Genomic DNA, 22,766 nt, shown 5'->3' on the forward strand with positions numbered 1-22,766 from the left:
TCTTTACCTTCTGCGCCACCAGGGAAGCCCAAAAGTACTGGAGTGGGTAGCGATCCCTTCTTCAAGGGATCTTCCCTACCCAGGAATTGAACTGGAATCTCCTTCATTGAAGGTGGATTCTTTACCAGCTGAGATACCAGGGAAGCCCAATTCAAACCATACTCTGAATTTTATCCATTTCAGGTCACTGAAACAGTGGCTCACTGTTTCTTCTGCATGAATTGCCTTTTCTCTCATCTCCAACTACCTAAATTCCAGCTGCTTGCTCAGAGGTCTCTTCCTGAAACTCCTCTTCATCTGGGCAAAAGAGTAATGAGCTCATTTCTGCTCTCTATAGCAAGCACTCCATACCTTTCTTATGTCTTTCCAAAGATACTGTTTTGCACCAGTCACTTCACCTCTCTGAACCTCCATTTCCTCATCTATAAATTGGGTTAATTAAAGTACCAGTGGCCTCATAGGGTTGTGAGAATTAAATGAGATAATAAACACAAAGCTCTTATCACAGAAAAAGCACAGCCTTTGTCTCTCTCAAGGTATTTGAAGCGGTGTGTGAGAGGAACATTTAATAAATAAATGAATGTTGAAGAAATGCATGACAAGGAAGATTTTGTCCATGTTGTTAACGTGAACTTTTAAAAGCAAGTGAATACTTTATAACTGTTTGGCTGAAAGAGATTGAATGTTTGCTTGAAATCCTTGACAGGATTTCAGATTGTAATCCCAATGAGGAAAATGTCCCTATCTCATCCCCTGGTGTCCCTTAGCCCTTGAGAGAATTGGTGGAATAGGATATGACTACGCTCAGTGAATAAGTTCTAGGGTGGGAAAGTGTGTCCCTTTTAGAAAGCAGACTTGCCAACTACATCTCACCCAACAAGATCCAGTCCTCTGTACATGTGTAGAAAAGGAATGCCTAGTTTTGAAGAATGAGCATTGAACTCAGACATGGGAATGTGAGTTCTGGCCCAGCACCTGTCACTTACAGGCTTGATGCCTTTACCTAACATCTGTGTTCTATGATTTGTCCTCTGAACAAGTAGGAAAGATAATCTCTCTTGCCTTGGATGCCAGGCTTGTTGTCAGGTTTTCTGCAAATCCTACAGCACATGAGGGCAACCCTGAGATAGAGCAGTTTCCTCTGATTTCAGTTGTTTCTTCTTAGTATGTTTTCTATTCGTTTGTTTTGTGTTTGCAATTTGCGAATCTGCGAGACCAGAGGACTACAAAACCACCCATATTGTTTAAAATAGCTTCTCCATTCTGTTGTTCTTGTTGTTCAGTCTCTCAGTCATGTCTGACTATTTGCAGCACCAAGGACTGCAGCACACAAGGCTTCCCTGTCCTTCACTATCTCCTAGAGTTTGCTCAAATTCATGTCCATTGAGTTGATGATGCTATCCAACCGACTATCTCAAATAGTTGGACATGACTGAGAGACTGAACAACAAGTACAACAGAATGGAGAAGCTATCTCATCCTCTGCAGTCCCACTTCTCCCCCACCCTCAGTCTTTCCCCACATCAGGGTCTTTTCCAATGAGGCACTTCTTCTCATCAGATGGCCAAAATATTGGAGCATCAGCATCAGTTCTTATAATGAATATTCAGAGTTGATTTCCCTTAGGATTTATTGATTTGATCTCTTTGCTGTCCAACGGACTCTCAAGAGTCTTCTCCAATACCACACTTCAAAAGCATCAGTTCTTCAGTGTTCAGCCTTCTTTATGGTCCAACTCACATTCCTACATCACTACTGGAAAAAAACATAACTTTGACTATATGGACTTAATGTCAGCAAAGTGATGTTTCTGCTTTTTAATACACTGTATATGTTTGTCATAGCTTTTCTTTGAAGGAGAAAGCATCTTTTAAAATCACAGTTCACAGTGATATTGGAGTGCAAGAAAATAAAGTCTGTGACTGTTTCCATTTTTCTCCCTCTATTTGCCATGAAGGGATGAGACCAGATGCCATGATCTTAGTTTTTTGAATGTTGAATTTTAGGCCAGTTTTTCAAATTTTTATTTATTTTTATTTGAAGGATAATTGTTTTGCAGTATTGTATTGGTTTCTAACAAACATCATAATGAATCAGCCATAGGTTTACCCATGTCCCCTCTTACTCTCCTCTTTGACCTTCATCAAGAGGCTCTTTAGCTCCTCTTTGCTTTCTGCCATTAGGGTGGTGTCATCTGCATAGATTAGGTTACTGATAGTTCTCCATTCTGATGGAAATGCAATCCAGCAAACTTATTTTCTTCCCATGAGTCACTTTCTAACTCAAGTTTTCTTTATACCCAGAGCCTACCAAGACCTCCTCTTGGTGAATGCTCTCCATAAACCAACTTGAGGCAGTGTTTGCTTGTCTGCTCACCAACCAGTTGAATGAGGAGGGGGTACCATTTCCCTGTCACTCCATTCAGCTCAGTGAACCTTTGCTCCAACCTGCAACAATGACAAGGCAACTCTGCACAGCTCCTGGGCAGATCAGAGCCTATGCTTAAGCAGAGCACAACCTCGGGCTGCAGCTCTTAACAGCTTTCCTAAATGGAACATGCTTTAGGTTGTGAGCTACCCTCAGTGTTCCCAAAAGCTTAACAGAAATCACATTTATGTAAGACAGGCCCCGGAGGTTATTAGCCAAGAAGCACAGTGTTTTCAATAGCAAGAATATTGCCAAGCATGATATTAACAGGAGAAATCAAAACCATGCCTTGGGACATTGTGGACCACAGGTCTGTCTGGAGTAAGTAGCACATGACAAAAGAAGGGCAGTGACTTGTGAGGGCCTGAGAAGTACAAAAAGAGGAGGGAGACTAACATTGCTGTGGTAAGCTATGTGCCTAAACTATCTCCAAACTGGAATCTTTATAGCAACTTTCAAATACCAGTGAACCTAAAGAGAGATTAATTCTCCTGTTGAATGTCAGTATTGGGGCTCACACTTTCAGATTTCTAAGTTCCACCTGCTGCCAATAGCATACCTCACAACTGCTCCAGTTGAGTGCACATTTGGTGGTGCAAGGAGGCTTAACACGAAAGGAAGTGTTGTTGATCCCTTGGGATAGGAACAGAAGGGAAAGAGATGAGAAAAGGGACAGATGTGTGGAAGGTGAAGGCAAGGCTCCTTACACACGTTGCTAGGTTTTCTATACTTGGCTTCACCTCTTCCAAGCTGTGTCAAGTCCAGCACATTATTTAACCTTCATAGGCCTCAGTTTCTCCATCTGTGAACAAGCATATCACAGTGGTATTGTGAAGATTAAAGGGAAATAGCTCATGCAAGATGAGGTAGGTTGGTAATTTCCCCCTAGTTCTCAAAGATGTCCACATCCCTATCCCCAGAATCTGTGAATATGCTACTTTATATGGCAAAAGGGAATTTTGCAGGTGTGATTAAGTTCAGGATCTTTAGAGAAGGTTTATCCGGGACCCAAGGGAAACACAGAGTCCTTACAGAAGGAAGATAGCAGGGTTAGATTCAGTAAAAGACATAAGGGTGGAAGCAGAGATCAAAGAGAAGAGAAGATGCTACATTCCTGGCCTTGTAGATGGAGGAAGAGTGTATGAGCTAAGGAATGTAGGAGACCTCTAGAAGCTGGAGCAGACAAGGAAATGGATTCTCCCCTAGAGCCTCCAGAAGGGACATAGACCTGCAGGCACATTTTAGACTTCTGACTCCCAGAACTCTAAAATAATAAATTTGATTGCCTTAAGCCATTAAAGTTATAGTACTTTGTTACATCAGCAAAAGTAAACTAATGCATAAGGCATATGTGTACCTCACTCCTCAGGAGTGCCTAATGAATAAGAACTATGATTACTGTTCAGGTGAATTTATATTATTGCCATATTTTCAGTGAAAGTATTGGGAGGGACTAGAGAGGGTTACGACACTGGACTGGATACCTTGGCAGTAATTCTTGTGGGTGTCAATGCACCCTGTTCTTCCCTGGGGTTGTCTAATAACCATCCTATTCCAGACATTGTCTTGGCTGTAGCCTGTTTCCTTAGGCATTGCTCTCACCTGGGTAGACATTGCCATAGTCACGACCTGGTTGTAAGTGCTGGTGGTAGGATAGAGATGGAAATGCAGGGGTCAGCCACACCACTCCTAAACTCTAACTAATCATCTTGCAGTTGCCTGTAGGCCCTGCTCTGATTCTTGCAAGCACCTCCCAAAGGCAGAGAGCACATATGGGCCAATTTCTTCATTTGCAATAAAACTTGAACAGACTGCAGGTCACTGCTACTTGAACAAGTGAGTCTGACCCCATCTGATGGCTCTCTTTCAGGGACTCCTCACTATTTCTAGTCTGTTGAAGAATCATTTCTCTGAATCATTTCACAGTGCAAGCATGGACTTACTTTACAATTTCCCAGAATTAGCATTTGTCAGGAAGTTTATAGCCTGTGAACTCCTACGGTTATGAAACAAAAGCCATGTAGTTACTTTTGAGGATTATTTTCTGGGTTTGAGAATAGAATTTTTTTTACTGCAAATTAATCACAAACATAGGGATAAGAATAAGATAAATGTTACAAACATCTGCATAACCAATGCCCTGCTATGTCAGATTTTAAAATTAGGCCCTACCTTGGTGTCATTTTTACATTGCGTGCATGCTAAATTGCTTCAGTCGTGTCTGACTCTTCGCAACCCAATGGACTGTAGCCCATCAGTCTCCTCTGTCCATGGGATTCCCAAGGCAGGAATACAGGGGTGGGTTGATGTCTCTCCTCCTGGGATCTTACCGACCTAGGGATTGAACCAGTGTTTCTTATGTCTCCTGCTTTGACAGATGAGTTCTTCACCGCTGGCGCCACCTGGGAAGCCCCAAACCTTTTTACCTCTTCTGAGACTGACACCACTCTCTCCTTCTTTAGTAGGGTTTGCTATCATGAATTCAGTAACTCTTATATCCAGGTCGAGTTGTACATATTTGCTACCTATTTCTGTGTTCATACACATTATATAGGAATTCTTAAAATGTTTATGAAAGTTGGCAGATGTAGCCTGAGGTCCTGTTCATGTTTGCATACTATTTCTTTCAATATTTGCAATTTATCTTTCTCCTGATGATCCAGACTTTTGAAGTTTCCATTTTTTTCAAGGAAAAAAAAAAAAAAGAATGCTTTTATCAGTCTTTCTGTACCTGTCCTCTGAGAACATAACATGGATCTCTAGGGTCATCTAAGAGTGGACTTACTAGGCGTATTTGCATAGATAGACCTATGGTTTAGATAAACCATGTTTTTCGGCTCTGTTTCATTTATTAAGAAGTTAGATCCTTCTATGTACAATTTTCACTTCTTTTTTTTTCCTAATCAACTATAATATTTACTCAACTCATACCGGTAAGTCTTTCATTATAATGACTGAATGATGTCCCTTGCAGTAGTTTTACCGTAATCTCTTCAGTCATCCATCTGTTGGCCTGGTACACTCTGTCTCCTAATTGTTTGCCCCCTATGCAAGCAATGCTGAAATAACAATTGAATCACTTGTGTACTAGGATTTTTTTTTTAGGGGCAGTATATCCAATCTAGTATGTTCAGTTCAGTTCATTTACTCAGTCATGTCTGACTCTTTGTGATCCTATGGACTGTAGCGCGCCAGGCTTCCCTATCCATCACCAACTCCTGGAGCTTGCTCAAACTCACGTCCATCAACTCAGGGATGCCATGCAACCATCTCATCCTCTGTCATCCCCTTCTCCTCCTGATTTTTATCTTTCCCAGCATCAGGATCTTTTCCAATGAGTCAGTTCTTCGCATCAGGTGGCCAAAGTATTGGAGTTTCAACTTCAGCATGTCCTTCCAATGAATATTTAGGACGGATTTCCTTTAGGACTAACTGGCTTGATCTCCTTGCAGTCTAAGGGACTCTCAAGAGTCTTTTCCAACACCACAGTTCAAAAGCATAAATTCTTTGGTGCTCAGTTTTCTTTATGGTCCAACTCTCACATCCATACATGACTACTGGAAAAACCATAGCTTTGACTAGACGAACCTTTCTTGGCAAAGTAATGTCTCTGTTTTTAACATGCTGTCTAGGTTGTCATAGCTTTTCTTCCAAGGAGCAAGCGTCTTTTAATTTCATGGCTGTAGTCACCATCTGCAGTGATTTTGGAGCCCCCCAAAATAAAGTCTCTCACTCTTTCAATTGTTTCCCCACACTTGCCATGAAGTGATGGGACTGGATGCCATGATCTTAGTTTTTTGAATGTTGAGTTTTAAGCCAACTTTTTCACTCTCCTCTTTCACTTTCATCAAGAGGCTCTTCAGTTCTTCGCTTTTTGCTGTAAGGGTGGTGTCATCTGCATATCTGAGGTTATTGATATTTCTCCCGGCAATCTTGATTCCAGCTTGTGCTTTATCCAGCCTGGCATGTCACATGATGTACTCTATATATATGTTAAATAAGCAGGGTGACGATATACAGCCTTGATGTACTCCTTTCCCAATTTGGAACCAGTCTGCTATTCCATGGGCAGTTCAAGTATGAGAGTCAAATTTATGTTCAGTGTTTTTGATAAATGATTAAAATCTTATTTCTACTTTAATCAAAATCAAGGTAACTTATGACTTTTCCTGAAACTTAAATACTAAGCAAAGACGTGCCTGATTAAATAATTCTATGATGTATAAAGATGGTTGAATATTATCCCAAAGCCACCAAATGGGACAACACTGAATCGTTTCCAGTGAAGGACTGGTCAGGTCAGATCTTGATTTAGCAAAGCTTCTTTAGCTGCATTGTGGAGAATAGACACTGAGGAAGGTGGGAGTGGTGGATGGAAGACCACATTAGAGGCTGTTGCTTTCATCTTAGCTAATAATATTGGTACTTGAAAAAGAATGTTGGCAGTGAAGATGGAGAGAAGGGAATGGACACCAGAGTGATTCGAAGACCAAATCAGTAAGTCTTGGAGATTGCTTGGATCTGGGTAGTGAGGGCCAGAAATAGGTTAAGTGGGCCTCTCAGTGTTCTGGTTTGGGTAAGTGATGATATTAGGGATGCAGGAGGAGAAGCAGATTGGCTGCCTTGCTCTTCTCTTAGATGCCTTGGCCTTTTAGGGCGAGTGTGGAGGGCCTTTGTTAGGTTTAGTAGGATCATTTGGTTTCAGATGAAGAAACCTCTCTAATGCTAGCCTCTCCCAGCACAGTGGTAGTTGTGAGAAGACTAGATATCATCCATGGCATTTCTGCCTTGGTGGAAATTCTCTCTTTAAGCAAGGATAACTCCATACTGAGTTTCCTACATTTTTATCAGAATCACAATTCACCCTGCCCCAAACCCCAAAATGCATCCATTAGTTGACTCTACATCATCACAGGCGTGATGGTGCTGCCTAAAATTCTTCCTGAGGTTCTGTGAGGTCTATAGTGTGCCTACTCACCTCAAGTGGCATCAGTGGTAGTTTGACCAAAAGGTGCCAATTATCTCACCCGTGAAATCAGTGTGTGTGCTCTTGTGAGCTCTAGGTGCCTGCCAGTGGTATACTTTAGCGTGCCACCTTGGCTACTCATGGACATACCCAAACCTTTTCCTATTGGGAATCCCCCCTCTTTGTGCTTTCTGTTTAAGGGTGGGAATGATTCTGAGGGACAGGCAGAATATCTGCCTGGAAATTAATCTAAATATGCAGTCACATTAAAGTTTTTCCAAATGTTAATTGAAATGTCACTTATTCTTGGGCAATTAACAACTGTTGCATTTATTTTCTCAACATGTACGTTAGATCCAGCATATTATTATTCACCATTCTGGATCTAAGATATAGTATTTTTGCCTGGGAAATCCCATGGATGGAGGAGCCTGGTGGGCTATGGTCCAGGGAGTCTCAAAGAGTTGGACATGACTGAGCAACTGAGCACAATTTTAAGTAACTTCCTTCTGCTATTTTTATTGTGCATTATCTCAAAATTAAAATTAATCATTGTGTCTCATTAGGACAGGGGTTCCAAGCCTCAAGGATCTAACGCTTGATGACCTGAGGTGGAGTTGATGTGATAATAAGAGAAATAAAGTGCACAGAAATGTAATGTGCTTAAATTATTCTGAATCCAACCCCCCCACCCCACTGTCCATGGAAAATTTGTCTTCCATGAAACTGGTCCTTGGTGCCAGAAAGGTTGGGGAGTGCTGCATTAAGATGCCCAGTGTAGATATGAGGCATCTGAGGTATCTGAGGCCTGATATCAAATCCCTGACAGGTGATGGAATCAGGACTTTTGGCCAACTTTCCTGATCCCACTGATATTTTATTTTACACCCTTACAGGGTCTCTTATTGAGATTCATGTAGAAAGAGAATGCTACATTCAATGGCTTTATGCCACCTCCCTTCTCCTTATCCAACTTTATCTTGCATATAGACATAGGAAATTCCTCTGAAGGGTGGGTCCCCAGTCATTTTTCATCATAAGACTAAACTCTTCAGTTGTTCCATCTGGCTCCTTACTAGTTCAATGGGGCCTGGTAGTCCATAGAAAGTCCTCAAAAAGTGAGACCTGATGTAATGAATGAATGTTTAAATGAGGTAACTCACCTTCCTACCTCAGCATCTCTAGCTGGAGCCATACTGTGCTTGACATTCAGATCCAAGATCGCCTATGTCTTGAGCTTGTCCTGGAAAGAGAAGGGGAGACCTTGTTGACTCAGGTCTCCAGTGTATATGCACACCTGTGTGCACACAGGCCTGTAGTTGTCCATCCATTTACAGGTGCACACTTGCTGTGCCATTTCCATTTCTGTGTAGAGTTTCCAGCGTTGGTCTCTTTGGTTTAAGTCATAAACTTAGCACCTGTCTGGTCAAGACTTGACATCCATTATCTCCTTCAATCCTTACAACTTTCTTTAAAGTTTAGAGGGAACACAGCCCGCCCATCAACAGAAAATTGAATTAAAGATTTACTGAGCATGGCCCTGCCCATCAGAACAAGACCCCGTTTCCCCCTCAGTCAGTTTCTCCCATCAGGAAGCTTCCATAAGCCTCTTATCCTTATCCATCAGAGGGCAGACAGAATGAAAACCACAATTACAGAAAACTAACCAATCTGATCACAAGGACTACAGCCTTGTCTAACCCAATGAAAGTATGATCCATGCCATGTAGGGCCACCCAAGACAGACAGGCCATGGGGAGTTCGGACAAAATGTGGTCCACTGGAGAAGGGATTGGCCAACCACTTCAGTATTCTTGCCTTGAGAACCCCATGAACAGTATGAAAAGGCAAAAAGATAGGACACTGAAAGATGAACCCTCTAGTTCGGTAGGTGCCCAATATGCTACTCTATGGACATGAGTTTGATTAAGCTCCCGGTGTTGATGATGGACAGGATGCCTGGCGTGCTGCAGTCCATGGGGTCGCAAAGTGTAGGACACGACTCAGCGACTAAACTGAACTGAACTGAACTCTCATTTATGACTTATAGATGTGGAAGCCTGACTTCTTACATAGGTAAGAGGCATGGATACAGAGGAGGAATGGGGTAGGGCGTCTCTATTCATTGTGATCATTTATTGAACAGCTTCTCTGTGTCAGCCATTTTGCATATATTATTTTACTTAATACCAACAGTAACCCTATAAAGTAGTTACTATTATGCCCATTATTCTGCAGATGAGGCATGCTAGACATAACAGGAGTATACAACTTACTTAAATCGGAGTTAGGTTGTCAGGTCTGGGTTTGAGCCCAGGTTTGTCTGGTATTACAGACCAAACCCTTATCACAGTACCTGCACTGAGGCATGGGAGCAGTTTAAAGGATCAGGGGGTAGTTGTCTAAAGGATTGGAGGTAACAGGCAACTGAGGGAATGCCAGGTAAACATAACCCCTCTCCTTAACTCAGAGTGCTCAGAATTCTGGATGGATCTTAGGCTGGGTCTTATCTGCAGGTAGTTTCATCTTTTTCACTGTTGTCAGCAGAAAACCACTACAATATTGTAAAGTAATTAGCCTCCAACTAATAAAAATAAATGGGAAAAAAAAGGCTTCTGACTTTTGTAAGTTTAGTTCGCTGACTGCACTGTTGCCAGTAATTAATGTTTCATGACTTGTAAAACCCTGGAAGGTAATATGGGGGTCAACTCACTCATTAAAACTTACCTCCTATCTGACAGTGAGCCAATACTAATTGAATTAGAGTCCTTTCTGGGAATGGATTGCTTGGTTCAGGAAATTTTTACTATTAGTGTTTGCAATTCTGCCAGGTCATAGTAAAAATTGAGTTAATATCAGGTTATGATTTTGATTATTTCCTTAAACTATCACCTAGATGTTTGGCCACATTCTGAAATTCATGGTAAACTGCAAATATTCCATTTAGCATCTTCTTATACTTGGGTCCCTATGGTGGCAGTAGAGACTGTGAGTTGTGGACAATTGCAGAGACATACATACATGTGTCAAAATAGACTGTAATTAGTATCCTATTGGGGCTTCCCTGGTTGCTCAGACCATAAAGAATCAGCCAGCAATGCGGGAGACCTGGGTTGGAAAGATCCCCTGGAGGAGGTCATGGCAACTCGTTCCAGTATACTTGCCTGGAGAATCCTCGTGGACAGAGGAGCTTGGTGGGCTACAGTCCATGGAGTCACAAAGAGTCTGACATGACTCAGCGACTAAGCACACACAGCACAGTATCCTATTGTGTATGAAAAGCAAGAGAAAGAGAGAGGTCCAGCATTAACCAAATGAGTGTTTATTTGCTTAATTTTGGAGGTAATTTTTTGAGTGCTGGTGAAAGGGAAAGTCGCTCAGTCATGTCTGACTCTTTGCGACCCCATGGACTATACAGTTCATCGAATTCTCCAGGCCAGAATACTGGAGTGGGTAGCCGTTCCCTTCTCCAGGTGATCTTACCAACCCAGGGATTGAACCCAGGTCTCCTGCATTGCAGGCAGATTCTTTACCGACTGAGCCACCAGGAAAACCCAAGAATACTGGAGTCGGTAGACTATCCCTTCTCCAGCAGATCTTCCCAACCCAGGATCTCCTGCATTGCAGGCAGATTTTTTACCAGCTGAGCTACTAGGGAAGCCCTTAGTTCTGGTATTATTTCCTAAAACAGGTAATAAAAAAATTGGGGGGACATGTTAGCAAGGAGAGATGACTATGAGTTCAGTTTCGAACCTTATCCATTTGTGTTCCCTGGGACTCCTTTTTTATTTCTTCAGATGGACAGCTGGATAAAGGAATCTGGAGTTTGTAAAGACATTCTATAGTTAGAGATCCAAGAATCACCAACACATAGATGATAAATTAAAGATAGATGAGCTCACCCTGGGTAGATGAATGGAGTGAAATAATATAGGGATGAGCAAGTCTAATGTTTAGAGCTTAGGCAAAAAATGAGAACTCACAATGTTACGAAAGGACTGTAAAACATTAAAAAATAAGTAAAGAGTAAAATAGATTTGAAAGTCTTTTTATATTTAAAGAGCCTCAATTTTTTTAGTACTGAAACAGTAATCTCTCAGGATTTGCTTTGAAAACTTGGAAAAAGTTAAGTGACTTTACTATTTTAGTAAGACAGCATTATTTTGTTATCTGTACTGAAGTGAGTAAAGCTTCTTTGTTTCCAATAGCAAAAAATTATTTTTTCACTCTGCAAATATGAGACATTTCTAAATCATAACTCCTTTTCTCATAAATCACCTCTCAATCCCCATTGTCTTAGTCTTCTGGCACTACCATAATAAAATACCATAGACTGAGAGGCTGAAATAACAGAAATTTATTTTCTCACATTTCTGGAGACTAGAAGTTCTAGATCAAGGTCCAATAGGGTCAATTTCTGGTGAAGGCTTTCTGCAGATTTCTGCATTCTCTCTGTTTTTCATGTGACATATTTGAAGAGAGAGAGATCTCTGTTACAAGGATGATAATCCTATGGGATGAGGGTCCTATCCTTATGACCTCATTTGATTTTAATTACTTCCTTAGAGGCTCCATCTCAAAATACAGTCACATTAAAGGTAGGACTTAAACATAATAATTTTTGTAAAACACACACTTTCAGCCCATAGCAGCCATATCCAACCCTTTCAGACATCCTGCCTCCCAGAAACAAACACACAAACAATCATGCCAATAAGAGAAGAGAGTTCACTGGAAAGTCACGGGGAAAAATAGAGGCTGTACCAGGTTCTGAAGTGTTCTGTGCCTCTCTCACTTTCACCAGGTTACAATTACATACTAACCTCTATCCACTGCATCCAGTTTTCCTTCTCAGAGGTGTTTCTGTTTACACACTCCAATTTCCATCCAAGCCTGGTTTTCAACTTCCCTTCTAAACAGAACTCTTTGTGGTCACTTAAGTGCACAATCATGTGCCAAAGGTAGGCTTTGACATTCTAGGTTTTTGAGAGGCTACATTTTTTGTCATGAACTTTGAGCATCTGCGCTCCCTAAACAGATGGACTTCATGTGGTTTCACCAACCTGCCCAAAGCTAACTGCTGTTAATAATTTTCTTTAGTTTTTTTTCTCATGCCTTTTTGTTTATATTTACACAAAAATGTGTTTCTGCATGCACAAAGGCTCACTGTCTTTAGGTTATGTGAACTCCATGTCACATGATAAATGTTAAACTCAAGCAACTCTGATTAGCTGAGGGGACTGCTGATAAGTGAATGAGAATTCTGTAGCCAGGGTGTGAGATAACAAAACAACTGAAGCTGATAACCCTAGTGAGGAAGAAGATTTGAAGGGGAGTCTGAGCTTGGAACCAAAAGTTAGGTACTGAAACTGTCCTAGAGAAACTAAGAGTTCTTTTCAAAGAACTCCTGAGAGTTTTCTAACCTTTCTCCCACAGGTTTTGTGACAATTTTGGAGTTTTATGTTTTAATTTTTCTCCTGCTGGGTGGTATGTACTAAGTGATCACAATCAACAATGCTGATGAATAAAAGAGAAAAACAAAATTTCGGAAGCCCATTTCAGTCTTCCACAACTTTTTTCTGAAAAATATTCCCATGATAAAATCCACTTATAGAATCATTTTGCAGGCTACATAGAATTCTATTTTAAACTTTGATGTACATCCTATTCTGTGAGGAAAAACTGCATGCTCATTCCACATGAAAGCACATGCTTTCTGTACAATTCTTTTACATTTTAGTTTAACTGTGACTAATTGCTGGTATGCTGTCCTGCCAAGAGAAACACCAGAGGAAACAGGCAAAGTGATGGCCCTGTAGAGGAGAAAATGGGAGTGCTGGACAGGATATCTACACACTTTGCTTACTACATCATCTTCCATAGGTCTCTTTTTCTCCCTACCTCATCTACACAACTATGTAATATAACTCAACTCTCCTTAGCCTTTAAAACAGATTTCCAGTGTCTCCTCTCCTGGTCATCTAGGAGGAAGCCATAGTGTACAGTTGTGAAAGGCATGGGCTCTGAAGGGAGACTGCTTGTGTGCATGCTCAGTTGCTTCAACCATGTCTGACTATTTGCGACCCTATGGACTGTAATTTGCCAGGCTCCTCTGTTTATGGGATTCTCTAGACAAGAATACTGTAGTGGGTTGCCATGCCCTCCAGGGCAATAATTTCAAAATTATTGAGTTTTAGGTGTTTTGTATATTTTCTGGACACAAAGCCTTATATAATGTATGATTTGCAAATATTTCATCTGATCCTGTGGCTTGTGTTCTCACTCTCTTAATGTTTTCTAAAAAAATAATAATAATAATTTTGACACAGTTTGACTTACCATTTTTTCGTTTTATGGATAATGCCTTTGGTGGTCTATCCAAAAAATTATTATTTAACCTAGTGTTAGAGTGAGTTGGCAAGTAGTCTTTCTTCAATTTTCTGGAAGAATTCATAGAATTGATATTTATTATTTGTTGTAATTCAGTGGTGAAGTCACGACTATAGTTTTCATTTTGGAATGGTTGTAAACTATAAATTCAATTTCTTCATTAGCTATAAGACTATATAGATTATCTATTTCTTCTTGAGATGTGCCAGTTGGCACCTTCCAAAGAATTTGTCCATTTAATCTAAGTTATGTAGTTTATTGGCATGAAACTCATAATATTTCCTTATCTTTTAAATATCTCTGGACTGTGTAGTAATTCCATCTCTCTCATTCCTGACATTGATTATGTGTGTCTCATGTCTTATTTTTGATCATCTGAATAGAAGTTTATCAATTTAATTGACTTCTCAAAGAACTTTTTGTTTTGACTTTTCTCTATTGTTTTCTGCTTTATACTACATTAAGCTGTGATCATTATTATTTTATTTTTTGTGCCTACTTTGGGTTTAGTTTGCTTTTCTTTTTCTAGTTTCTTAAGATATAAGCTGAGATCATTATATTGGGACTATTTCTAACAAATATGTTTACTGCTATGTCTCCTACTGTATAGCTTTAGTGGCATTTCACAGACTTTTTCCTTTTATAAAGTTTTATACAGTAAAATAGATTTATGTTAGAATAAAATTTACAAATTTTGATGTATGTATAGATTTATTTTGCTGCCATCACAATCAGGGTATGAAACAGCTATACTACTCCTAAAACACTGTCTTATGCTATCGCATCACTGTCACACTGTCTACCCACTCTAAACTGGGACAGCCTCCAAACTCTTCATCACCAGAGTTCTGTCTTCTGGTGAAAGTCATATACATGGAATTATATAGTCTGTAAATTTTCAGCCTCCCTTCTTTTACTTAGTAATATACATTCAAGGTTCATCTATCTTATTGCACACATAGATCTTTCATTCTTTTTGTTGTTAATACCACTGTTTATAATAGCCAGGACATGGAAGCGACCTAGATGCCCATCAGCAGATGAATGGATAAGGAAGCTGTGGTACATATACACCATGGAATATTACTCAGCCATTAAAAAGAATTCATTTGAACCAGTTCTAATGAGATGGATGAAACTGGAGCCCATTATACAGAGTGAAGTAAGCCAGAAAGATAAAGACCATTACAGTATACTAACACATATATATGGAATTTAGAAAGATGGTAACGATAACCCTATATGCAAAACATTGTGTGGTTTTATGTTTGTTCTGGAAAAAATACTCATTGAAATAAAACTGCATGATGAAATTTAGCAAAGATCATGTGAGGTGTTTCCAAGAAAACATGCAAATATTTTTATTTAAAAGTGACACTTCATAATTGTTAAATGTTGTTCATCATAGGAAATACTTTTACTCTGTTGCCAAATCTGTTGTGTATAAAATAATTCTATGTTTGCACCACCCAACCTAGTGGAGAGTGAGGAACCATATCTGACCCATGCAGTTCAAAGACATGCATTAAAAAAACCCATCATGCCAATAGCTACAATGCAATACATTTAATTTTCTGTGCAAAGGAGAATGATGTTAATATAACCATATGCATGCATGCATGAGTGCTAAGTCTCTTCAGCTGTGTTGGACTCTTTGCAACCCTATATAACTAATTTCCAAATAGATACAAGGTATTGGAGTTACAAAAAATCTCCAAGTTGTACTCTTCAGTTTTTACATGGAAGAGGCTAAGGCCTGATTCAGATCTTCTCCATAAGCATTTATCAGTAACAACACTAACCAATTACTAGATGCTGTGCAGGATATATTGGGAACACAAAGATGATGATGACAAGGTCTTTACTATCAAGGATCTCATGTGTCTCACATGCACTGACTATCTCATTGATGACCTTTATGGATATTCACCTGTGGGCCAGGCTCTTCACATTTGTTGTTTCCTAAAGACCTTGAAAAGTAAGCATCAAAATCTCCCTTCAATAGATGAGGAAATAAAGGGGTTTCAGTAATTAAGCCTAGTAAGTAGTAGACCTAGGATTCTCACCCAGGTATGTCTGACATTAAAACCAACCCCATTTCCAGTCTTTACTGGGAACACTTCACAGATGTTCAGATGTAGCTATCAATCATTATGAAACATGGCTTATAAAGCTTCGCTACCCCATATAATATAGTTAAAGGTCTCTCCATGTTCTCAGGGCCTGAAAAATTTCTGTGCTATCTATACCTACTGGAGAGTCTCAGACTTGCTACTTAGTAAACCATGGCACATGTTCTTTGATTTTAAAATGAATAGTAATTATCAAGGTCCTAATTTAGTTCTCCATGACAATGTGTGATAAATGAGTAAAGATAGACTATCTCACTCTCTAAACTTCTTTTGAATCATAGGGGCATGTATTAGAATAAGTAAAGCCAGCTGCTATAAAAATCAACCTATGAATCTCATAATCTTATTTTAAAAGTTTATTTCTCATACAAGACCCATGAGGATGTTCCTTGTCAAGACAATTTTCTGGATGTCTCTGTTTCAAGATGCAGTATTTGAGTTTCTTCCATCCTGTGACTCCACTACCTCAGAAATTTAACTGGGCTGGCAACTGTATACTTAGGAGATGGAGAGAGAAAATGGTTATGTGGAATGATTCATGGCCAGACTAGAAACAGTGTACATTACTTGTACTCACATTCTATTGGACAGAATATGGCTACAATGTCTCCCCTAGAAACAAAGTAGGCTTGAAATGGAGTTTTGCTGTGTGACAATGAAGCAGAGTAGGCAGTAAGTATTATCAGTCTTAACCTCAAAGAAGTTTCTGTTTCATCTACACCTTTGTCTTGGAGCCTTTTAATATGAGTGTATGAATGATTTCATGCTCTCTATGCCTCAGTCTGGAAGGTGGTCTCACAGTGGGATTGTACTGAGTACAGCACTGAATGATTCTCAGATACACAGTGACGGTGACAGAATCAAAGACATGACCACAATCATCAGTGAAATGACAATACAGGTGAGCTGTCTTCTGTTTAATTCTATTGCTGGAGGACTACAACTCTGACTCGTTTCTCTTATTTTCTTTTGCTGCTGGAGGGTCAGAGCTCTGACTTATTTCTACTAGGCATAGAACTTGGCAGGCTACTCAGTTCACATGCTGATTTAAGGAAAAACGTCCAAGACTTCAGTGATTTCTGTGTCGTTGCCAGGTATTTGTTATATCCAAATACCAAAAGAACCAAAAGAGACTGATAGCCCTTATATTGCTTTATGCTTAACATTTTGCGTTTGAATTTAAGAAAAGGTCTTGCTCTAAGTGAAAGTGAAAAAATAAGTACAGTGAAACAAGTTAATGAACATTTAAAATTTATGTTAAAAGTACAAGTAAAAATAAATCTTGTTGATTTCCAGAATACTATGCACTTGACACATATCTCAATTGATATTCAGAGCATGTCTTTATATAAAATGTATTTATCTTTGTGTATATATAATTAATTAAGATTCCAACCTGAATTTATTTGACACTAAAGTCTAAAATACCTGTATTATTACAAACTTTTGTTTCAGCCATTTCCACTAGTTTTCTTTCTTTTTCTTTCTCAATTTTTCACATATTTGATTCCATCTCCCAATACTTTTAGCAGCTCTCATTCCAGAAAGCTCCCTTCCGGTCCTGTGACCACAGTCCCAGAATAACTGTTGCTACTCTTTTTTTAAACCTTGAAATGGCATTTGATTTTCTTGTTCTTTTTATCAAAACAATTTGTTTTAATCCTTTCTGAGGAGAGAAAACTGTCACTTATCATTCTTTTTTTTTTTTTTTTTCTAAGGAGTGTGGGTCCTGCAGAGGACCTTTTGTGGAAGAACCTGTTTGTCTGCTAGTACAAATGGAGAGCCAAAAGAGACTAACAATGTCATGCTTGTAAAAAGGGGGAGGGTGTGGTGACTGGAGGTTAAAAGTTGGAGGGGCACCTGGAAGCAGTGCAGGTAATGGAAATCTGTGCAAAAAAAAAATGTAGTAGATTACAGAGAGCTATGGAACTTTATGGAAAGACTAAGATGTTTATATAGAGCATTTTCTAAATAAACCCATATATAGGATTTATAACTCAGACACTCTTCTAAGGTCTTTACCTGTATTAACTTATTCAATCCTCATTATAGCCTTATCAAATAGATTCTGTTATTATTCTGATACAGATGAGGCCACTAACACATAGAGATGATAAGTAAAGAATAGATGGTTACACATTTGGTACATGTTGTGTATTTGAGGAAAGAGAAAAAAACATGAGTTTAGGAGGTCTAAGTATGGCCTAAAGAGAAATTTTGAAGAATCTTATATTGAGGAAGTTTATGGAGTTCCCCTAACCTGAGGTGTACTCTATAAATGTTCTTTCTCATCTCTCCGTAAATGCTATAATGTGGATTGATTAAATATCATGCTTTTGAAAATTATTCTTGTTGTTGCTCAGTCGCTAAGTCATGTCTGACTCTTTGTGACCCCATGGACTGTAGCACGCCAGGCTCTCCTGTCCTTCACTATCTCCCAAAGTTTGCTTACATTCATTTCATTGAGTTGGTGATGCTATCTAACCATCTCATCCTCTACATCCCTCTTCTCCTTTTGCCTTCAATCTTTCCCAGCATCAGGGTCTTTTCCAATGAGTCAGCTCTTCACATCAGGTGGCCAAATTATTGGAGCTTCAGCTTCAGCATCAGTCCTTCCAATGAATATGCAGGGTTGGTTTCCTCTAGGATTGACTGGTTTGATCTCCTTTCAGTCCAAGGAACTCCCAAGGGTCTTTTCCAGCACCACAATTCAAAAAGATCAATTATTTGGCCTCAAGATGTCAATAGATAAACAGAGGCTTCATTAGCCTACTATAGACTTCACGACCATGATTTGTGCTCATAATAGAAGATACTTATAAAAGATAATTTTTATACAGTGAAGTTTCTACCAAAGATTTTTGAATGTATGAGTCCTGGACTTTGATTGTAAGATTCAGGAAACATCTTTATCTGTAAAGGAGGCTTCAAATATGGAAGCTCACAGTTCTTAGCGTATAGTACTTACAGTTAAGATTTATTACAGCCAAAGGATAAAAAGCAAAATCAAGATAAGGAAAAGGGACATGTGGTGACATCTAGAGGAAACCAGCACATGCCTCCCAGAGTCGTCACATAGTGCATGCATGTGCTCTCAGTTGCTCAGTTGTGTTCAGTCCTTTGCAACCTTATAGACTGTGTGTCATGCAATTCATTCTGCCAGTAATGAATTGTGACACCTGTATGAAGTGTTGTCTACCAGGGAGGCCCATTTTAGACTCAGTGCTGAAGCTTTGACTGGAAGCTGTCCTTTAGGCACCCTCTGATTAACATATATCAAGATTCCAGATTTTGTGGAAAGAAAGTAGGTATTCAGCATAAATCACACTGTATATAAATTATTGTACAAATAACTTAGGCAAACTACCTCATCAGTTAAGAAATGTTAGGACACATCCTGAAATCCAATGGATAGCTTTGATTCATTTTTGAAGGCCTTGAATTGTCAAAAACATTATGAGTACTCTAGGCAAGGTATTTTAATGTGTCACAATTTGAGTTTTTATAACAAATGCTTTGTAACTTTGCTGCATACCTGTGTTCGTTCTTATGGCAAATAGCTTTCTTATTTCTTAGTGTAACCACTTATAAAATCTATATTTCTAATAGTATCTACCTCATAGGTATTTTGAGGATTAAATGAGTTATTAAATATACCTGAAGGTTATGCAATGCCAAAGGGCTCTAGAAGATAAGAGTATCAACCTACTCAGCCATTTTTAAGTATAACTTTAATACAACTAATATGTGAAGAACAATCAGAGAACCACTTCTTATCTTGAAATGCATTAAAAAATTGCGTTGTGTGGCATTTGCATTCCTGAAGACATCCTCTCTAGATGCCTTGCTTTTAGGATCTTTTCAGAAAACATACATATTAGTATGGATGTGTATGCTCAGTCATGGCTGACTCTTTTGTGACCCCACAGACTGTATTCTGCCAGGCTCCTCTGTCCATGGGATTCTTCAGGCAAGAATACTGGAATAGGTTGCTGTTTCCTTCTCCAGGATATTAGTATGTGTAAACACTCAAATTTTCAAGAAAATACAAACATGTAATTAGGTTTCCCTTTATTAAGGAAAGACCTGAAAATATTTTTAAAAGAAAACTGTTGTGTATGTGTATATTTTGCGTACCCTATCCTTTAACTTTAAAGTAAGTAAATCTGATCAATACTGATATATAAGGCATTTGTTTCTATTTATTTGGATACAGCAAAAAAGTATAAATAAAAGCTTAATCTTTCTGTGCCTTAATTTTCATCTATAAAATGAACCTACCAATAGTGCTTGTGTCTTCCCTGGTGGCTCAGATGGTAAAGAATCTCCCTGCAGTGCAGGAGACCTGGATTCAATCCCTGGGTTGGGAAGATCCCATTGAGACAGAAATGGCAACCCACTCCAGTATTCTTGCCTGAAAAATCCCATGGACAGAAGAGCATGGCAGGCTTCAATCCATGGTGTTGCCAAGAGCTGGACACAACTGAGTGACTGCAACAACAGTATTTATACACATGTTTGTGTGTGTGTATTAAGAACACACATGTATATATACTGTTGTTGTTCAGTCATTCAATCATGTCCAACTCTGTGACACCATGAACTGCAGTATGCCAGGCTATTCTGTCCTTCATTATCTCCCAGAAATTGCTCAAACTCATGTTCATTGAGTCAGTGATGCCATCAAAACATCTCATCCTCTGTCACCCTCTTCTCCCCCTACCCTCAGTTTTTTCCAGCATCAGTGTCCCTGCCAGTGGATTGGCTCTTCACATTAGGTGGCCAAAGTACTGGAGCTTCAGATTCAGCATCAGTCCTTCCAATGAACATTCAGGGTTGATTTCCTTTAGGACTGACTTGTTGATCTCTCTGCAGTCCAAGGGACTCTCAAGAGTCTTCTCCAACAACACAATTTGAAAGCATCATTTCTTTGGGGCTCAGCCTTCTTTAGGCTTTTCTGGTGGCTCAGTTGGTAAAGAAAGAAAGTGAAGTTGCTCAGTCGTGTCCGACTCTGCAACCCCATGGACTGTAGCCTACCATGCTCCTCCATCTATGGAATTTTCCAGGCAAGAGTACTGGAGTGGGTTGCCATTTCCTTCTCCAGGGGATCTTCCTGACCCAGGGATCGAACCCGGGTCTTCCACATTGCAGGCAGACGCTTTACCATCTGAGCCACCAAATGCAGGAGAACGCCTGCAGTGCAGGAGTCCCAGGTTCGATCCCTGGTTTGGGAAGATCCCCTCCAGTATTCTTGCCTGGGAAATCTCATGGGCAGAGGAGCCTGGCAGGCTACAGCCCATGGAGTCACAAGAGTCAGACACAACTTAGCAACTAAACCACTACCTGCCTTCTTTATGGTCCAAATCTTACATCTGTACCTGACTACTGGAAAAAACATAGCTTTGACTATATAGACCTTGGTCAGTAAAGTGATGACTCTGCTTTTTAATACACTGTCTAGGTTTGTCATACCGTTCTTTCCAAGGAGCAAACATCTTTTAATTTCATGGCTGCAGTCACTGTCCACAGTGATTTTGAAGCCCAAGAAAATAAAATCTGTCACTGCTTCTACATCCCCCCTTCTATTTGCCATGAAGTGATGGGACCAGATGTCATGATCTTAGCTTTCTGAATGTTGAGTTTAAGCCAGTTTTTTCACTCTCCTCTTTTACCCTCATCAAGAGATTCTTTAATTCCTCTTCACTTTCTGCCATTAGAATGCTATTATCTGCATATCTGAGATTATTGATATTTCTCCCAGAAATCTTGATTCCAGCTTGTGATTCATCCAGCATGGCATTTCACATGATGTACCTTGCATATAATTTTTAAAAGCAGGGTGAGAATATACTGCCTTGACATATTCCTTTCTTGATTTTGAACCAGTCCATTGTTCCATGTACAGTTCTAACTGTTGCTTCTTGACTTGCATACTGGAGCTTTCTCAGGAGGCAGATAAGGTGGTCTGGTATTCCCAAGTCTTTAAAAATTTTCCACAGTTTATTGTTATCCACACAGTCAAAGGCTTTAGCCTCCTGTCCATAGTTCTTCAGGTACTCTGCCTACCAGATCCATTCCCCTGAATCTCTGTCACCTCCACTGTAAGGGATTTGACTTAGGCCATACCTTAATGGCCTAGTCTTTCCTACTTTCTTCAATTTAAGCCTGAATTTTGCAATAAGCAGCTCATGATCTAAGTCACAGTCAGTTCTAGGTCTTGGTTTTGCTGACTGTATAGAGTTTTTCCATCTTTGGCTTCAAAGAATATAATCAATCTGATTTCAGTATTGACCATTTGGTGATGTCCATTAGTATAGTTATCTCTTGTGTGGTTGGAAAAAGAGTATTTGCTATGACTAGTGTGTTCTCTTGACAAAATTGTTAGCCTTTGCCCTGCTTCATTTTGTACTCCAAGGCCAAACTTGCATTTTTCCAGGCGTATCTTGACTTACTACTTTTGCACTCCAGTCCCCTATGATGAAAAGGACATTTTTTTTTTGGTGTTAGTTCTAGGTCTTGTATGATGTCTTCACAGAACCAGTAAGCTTCAGCTTCTTTGGCATCAGTTGTTGGGGCATAGACTTGGATTACTGTAATATTGAATGGTTTGCCTTGGAAACGACCAGAGACCATTCTGTCACTTTTAAGACTGCACCCAAGTACTGCATTTCAGATGCTCTTGTTAACTATGAGGGCTATTCCATTTCTTCTAAGTGATTCTTGCCCACAGTAGTAAATATAGTGGTCATCTGAATTCAGTTCACCCATTCCCATCCATTTTAGTTCACTCAATTCCTAAGATGCTGATGTTCATTTTTGCCATCTGCTGCTTGACCACATCTAATCTACCT

The sequence above is a fragment of the Cervus canadensis genome, chromosome X (genome assembly GCF_019320065.1).
Source record: "Cervus canadensis isolate Bull #8, Minnesota chromosome X, ASM1932006v1, whole genome shotgun sequence".
Classification (NCBI taxonomy): Eukaryota; Metazoa; Chordata; class Mammalia; order Artiodactyla; family Cervidae; genus Cervus; species Cervus canadensis.